The sequence below is a fragment of the Ursus arctos genome, unplaced genomic scaffold, assembly GCF_023065955.2.
Source record: "Ursus arctos isolate Adak ecotype North America unplaced genomic scaffold, UrsArc2.0 scaffold_26, whole genome shotgun sequence".
In the NCBI taxonomy this organism is placed as follows: Eukaryota; Metazoa; Chordata; class Mammalia; order Carnivora; family Ursidae; genus Ursus; species Ursus arctos.
In genome coordinates, this window is record NW_026622941.1 from 30,207,262 (window position 1) to 30,213,335 (window position 6,074).

General features: G+C 39.2%; 1 pseudogene; it reads right to left on the reverse strand.

Annotated features, from left to right (window-relative positions):
* Positions 1 to 640: 640 nt before the first annotated feature.
* LOC130544866 (glyceraldehyde-3-phosphate dehydrogenase-like) lies at positions 641 to 1,768 on the reverse strand (annotated as a pseudogene).
* Positions 1,769 to 6,074: the final 4,306 nt, after the last annotated feature.

Genomic DNA, 6,074 nt, shown 5'->3' on the forward strand with positions numbered 1-6,074 from the left:
GCTCCCATTTTCACACCGTGCTTTCAGATTTATCCTGAGAACATTAATAACATCAATATCTCCCAAAACAGAGATTTCATCATACTTTCTAAACAAGGCAATACATTTGTGAGCATGCTTAAAACTGTCACAAATATTTAAAGCTAAAATGTAATCTTCAAAATAAATGAACTAAGTGAATTTGTGTTACTGTGGGCTTGATTTAGTAACGTGGAATTTTTTAATCACTCATTTGTTGCTCAAAGAAATATTATAATCTTAATGGGGTTCTAGTTCATTTCCTTATTTTAATAAGGCAGGATACATTTTTCATGAAATGTTATTTAAAATGGCATTATGATCAACAGATATTTATTAAATATTTACTGGAAGCACATCAAGCACAAGACTCATCACTCACTCAAGCTTCACCAAACTATGTTCTAGACTGAATTAGTACCAGATTCTTGGGAAAATGGTATTGCACAGAGTTGGACAAATGGCTTCATGGTGATTCCAGGACCCAATCTATTCCCATGTCCTCAAGTAATCCCCAAAGACCTTGTTTATTTGTTTATCTATTTGTTGGTTTATGGCTGGGTACACTGTACTTTACTGATGGTACATGACAAGGTAGTGCTCCCGAAGCCCCTCCCCTTCTTCAGAGGGTCTGGGATGGAAACTGTACAGGGGTCAAGAAATTCTCAGTGTGTTGAGGGATGAGTTGGAGCAAGAACTCCTCAGCAGCTGAGGGATTGTCTCTTCCTTTCTTGTTCTTGCTGGGGCTGGTGGTCCTGGGGCTTTTGGAGGCCATGTGGACCATAAGGTCCATCACCCTGTTCCCGTAGCCAAATTTATTGTCATATCAGGAAATAAGCTTGACAAAGTGGTCATTGACAGCAATGCCAACCCCAACATCAAAGGTAGAAGAGGGGGTGTCACTGTTAAAGTTGCAGGAGATAATCTGGTTCTCGGTGTAGATCAGGGTGCCCTTCAGGTAAGTTTCCACTATTTGCTTCACTGTCATCTTGATGTCATCATATTTGGCAGCTTTCTCCAGACCACAGAGCAAATCCACAACTGACACTTTGGGGATGGAGACACAGAAAGAGGTGCCAGTGAGCTCCTATTTAGCTCAGGGATGACCTTGCCCATAATCTTGGCAGTGCCAGTAGAAGTAGGGATGATATTTTGAGCAGTCTCATGGCCATGATGCCACAGCTTCTGAGAGGGATCATCAGAGGGCATTCAGTGATGGCATGGACTGTGGCCATGAGTCCTTCCACCATGTCAAAGTTGTCATGGATGACCTTGGCCAAAAAGGCCAAGCACTTGGTAATGAAGAAGGCATTTCTGACAATCTCGAGGGAGTTGTCATACTTCTCATGGTTCATGCCCATTCCAAACATGAGGGTATGAGCGGAAGAGGCAGAGATGACAACCCTTTTTCTTCCACCTTTCAAGTGAGCCATAGCCTTCTCCAAGTTGGTAAAGACACCAGTGGACTCAACAGCATATTCACCACCAGGGTCACCCCGTTTGATGTTGGCAGGATCTTACTCCTGGAAGATGGAGATGAGCTTTCTGTTAATGACAAGCTTCCATGTTTCAGCCTTGACGGAGCCATTGAACTTGCCCTGGGTGGAATCAGGCTGGAACATGTAGACCATGAAGTTGCAGTCAATTAAGGGGTCACTAATAGAGACAATATCCACTCTGCCAGAGTCAAAAGCAGCTGAATGACCAGGAGCCTGACATAGTCAAATCAGTTTGTTCCAATCTTCCCCATCATGTCTTAGGAATGTGGTCTGCATTGCACAAGAAGGTGCGGATGCCTGCATAATAGGGAGGAACAAAGAGCCCCCGCCACTTTAACTACCTTTATCCTTCCCAAATAAATGTGGGTGATATTGTATCCTATGATATCTCCTAGTTCTCTTTTATTTATTTCATCCATTTATTCATTCATTCAATAATCATGGAGGGCTACTCTGTGTTTGACACTATGTAAGACATAGAAGATGTTACTTGTTATCAAGTATTTATATAAATAATTTTTCACTGATGAAGAATTTTGGCAAGATGATAAGTGCACTACGTTAGGTAGCTTTAAAGCAGTAACAACCTCAGGGAACATTTATTTCTCATTCATATTGCATGTAGATAGCTGGGGTTGGCTACTGTGACTCTACTCTTTGTGCATTCCCATTCCAGAACGCGGGCTTAAGAAACAGTCTCTATTTAGATCCTGACATTCTTGTGGCAGAGGGAATAAAATAAGAAGCTGGGGCGCCTGGGTGGCACAGTCGTTAGGTGTCTGCCTTCGGCTCAGGGCGTGATCCTGGCGTTCTGGGATCGAGCCCCACATCAGGCTTCTCCGCTGGGAGCCTGCTTCTTCCTCTCCCACTCCCCCTGCTTGTGTTCCCTCTCTCTCTGGCTGTCTCTCTCTGTCAAATAAATAAAAATAAAATCTTTAAAAAACAAAACAAAACAAGAAGCTAAGTGGGCAGTGGCTTTGAATACTTCTGCTTAAAGTGATACACAGTTGATTCTCATTATTCCTAGTAGTTATGTTCTACAAAGTCATCACAAACACTGAATTAGCAAATACTGATCTGCGAGTCTCTGGTCATAGCAATTTTTCAACCAAAATCCATCCCATTTGAGTTATATAAGTGGGTTTGCTGAAATCCTTATAAAATAAGCCCATGTTATCATCATTGAAAACCTGCTCTTCCATATAACCTTCTCCCGTATAACACTTAGCAGGAATTTTTTAAAAAATTCATGCACATCTTCCTGATCTGCAGAACCTGCCTCACTTGCAAGTTCGCTTTTTCATGCTGTTTCACCTTTTGAAACATATGATTCAGACAGCACCAGCTGATAAGGGTTCAATATTTTCCTGACCCTAGTTAACGTGCCTTTCAACAAGGAATCCTCAGTAAGAGAAGTATTCCTACAGACCAACAAGCCAGGAGGGGGTCCCCAAATCTTTATTTCCCAGAAGCAACAGCCCTCTCTTTCTCAGTGAGAAATACCCGGAGATTCGATGGCCTAGATAAGCTTCTCTCTAATGCAGATGTATAGTTGAAGGTTTAATGAATTGGTGGATTATTGGTGGCCTTCAACTATTTCCCAATAGATTCACTGTCCTAGGGTAGCACATTTACAGAGCTTGAGCTGGGATGGAGGAAAGACTATGTTTATGTTGACCCACATTGTAAATAGTAGCTAACCTTAGTTGAAATAATACTATTGGTGTTCATAGGATATATAGGCTTTTGAATGCTGCCCTGATTATTTATTGCTAATATCACCATTACAAGATTGTTTTGACATTTAAATCTTAATAAGTAAGTTGGAAACTATTAGGTTTACTGGGGGCCTTGGCAAACTGTAATCAGTGAGTCAAATCCTGCTTGTTGCTTGTTTATGTAAATAAATTTTTATTGGAATACAGCCATGCCTTTGTGCTTATGGACCGTCTATGGCTGTCTTCACACTGTAGCAACAGAGTTAAGTAGTTGCAGCAGAGACCATATGGCCTTAACACTGAAAATAGCTACTGTCTGGATCTTTACAGAAAATGTCTGTCAACCTTGGCCTTGTACTTATGGTAGATGTGTCAAAAAAAAAAAAAAGACATTAATAGTGAAATCATGAAGAAACAGGTTGAAAAAAGAATATCCTTCCACAGAAATTACATTTCTAGGGCTTCTTGCCTGGGTCAGTGGCATTGAATATAAGTCGATTAAAACTTATGCAAGCAATTAGTGCAAACACATTTACAATAATTGAACAGTCTACATTAAGAGAAGCATATATTTTTAGAAAGCTGTTATATTTACATCAGATTGGTAGATAATATGTTTGTGAATTGGTTAAGTTGAATCGAAATATTTTGACCAACCATTTAGCATATTGATTATCTTTGATTCAACTATTTGAGTCTGGCTAATTAGCACACGAAGAGACCCTCTGCGAGACTTGTATTGGTGCCGGCTCAGGATTAGGCATAGAACTGTACACTTAAAAAGAGTGCATTTTATTGTGTATAAGTCATATCTTAATAAACCAGTTTGTTTATTTTTTCAAGTTATTTTTTTAAAGATCCTCTATCTACATATTTTAAATTGCAGTAATTAATGTAAGTTTTATGAAACAGCTTTGGACTGCCAGTATCATTGCTATTTAAGTGATAATAGGACCCATGGCATTCGAGGTCCAGAAGGAACGGTTCAGTTTCTCTCCACTTAAAAAAACATTCTGCCGGAAGAGCTGGTGACAAGGTTTGTCGATCATACTGTAAGAATATCACCACATCTGCTCGGAAACAAGACAAGCGAGAAGGTGCTGGCCAAGAGATGGACCAAACAGCAGGGAAGAAGAGCTCTTTCCACCTTCAGACTTTATGGCCGCCCCTGTCTCAGCTAGCACACATCGGCTTTCCGAGGAATCTGGTCGGGTTGTGTTTTCACTGCAACGAACCATCTGACAGAGAGGCTGCAGAGATGGAGAAACCGAACTGTCACCAGCCTCTCTCTGCGACCGCGGAGTACCCACGTTCGGGAGAGAAAACGCAAAATTTGCCATTTACCTGAAAGCCACCTTTGTTTAGGCAAGCTTGATAAATAACCTTTCACTCACAGAGCGCTGGATTCTCAAAAATAAAAGAAAGGGCAAATTTTAGATTGAGTGTTGAATACTGTATTAAACGATGGTGGCCAAAGGGAAACATCGTGCTTAGATATTTATTACATGATATTTCTTAAGTTACCAGGTTAAAAATAAGTCCCATTATACATCTTCTGGACATACCACAAAGGTTTTTTAATCTTTTTAATTTTTTTTTTTTTTAGTTAAATTTGCACTTATCACAGGGTCATTGAGCGTTTCTCAAACTACATATGGTAAAGAACCTCAATACAAAGATATAATGGTAATGAACTATTAATACTGAAAATAATGAGCTTGAAAAACTACAAACAGTGAACCTGGGAGGCAGTCCTGTTAGCCAGATTTTGAGTGCTGATCGATAAACACAGCTACAACATTACTGGAATCAGTCTAGGAAAGGTAATAAATTGGTCCTGATTCTGCTGAAATTGTCAGCACCCTCTAGTGGAAATAAGTTTTTGAAAAACCACTTCTTAAATGCGTGGATATATTTCAACCATTTTTGCATAGATGTATCATCAGCTGGCAGTTACAGAAACTAAAGCTTTGAGACAGTAATAAACAATGTACTATTTCATTTTATTGTATTAAATCATTGTAATTCCTTTAATATGATTTGTTGTTTCATTCAGAAAAACAACACAAAACACAACAAGACCAAAAGGAAACTTAAAAGGAGAAGGGGACCAGAGACCAGGAACTCTCCTACAACATCTCTGCTTTGTGCAGTGAAAATAAAGTCTAAATGAGGATTTCTGCCTTTACGTTTCATTAATAAAAAGTCAAGTTATCTCTGTTCTCACTGCACTAATCTCTACAAATAATTAAAGAACAATATTTTCACCTTCAATTGGTGCAGGGCATGAAATGACCAGTGTAAGGATGCTCCCACGTCTTCTAGTTCTGCCTCTAAAACCAAAAGGGAAATATGCAAACTGAAACCCTCGTCAATATTTCTTTTAAAAAAAATGCTCTGGGATCTCCACTCTATTTTATTTTTATTATTTTTTTAAGATTTTATTTTTAAGCAATCTGTACACCCAACGTAGGGCTCGAACACACAACCCCAAGATCAAGAGTCATACTCTCCACCACCTGAGCCAGCCAGGTGCCCCAGAAACCCTCTTCAACTTTCCACATTAACTTGGAGAAGTGTCTTTTCAGTAATAACAACAGTATTATAAATCTCAGTCCAAACTCTGAAATTTTTAAATTAGTAAAGTCCTATTCCTGTGTTTATTAAAATATAAAGTTATCAATTGTTAATGTCTTCCTTTTAATTTTTTCACTTTGGTTGATTTAATGGTACTGTGGTTTCATCAGTGTAATAGCTCGATCCGTTTAATAACTGATTTATGGTTTCCTTAAACTTTGTATGGTGTAACGGCAAAAGCTTTTGTAAAGTTCCTTTTCCC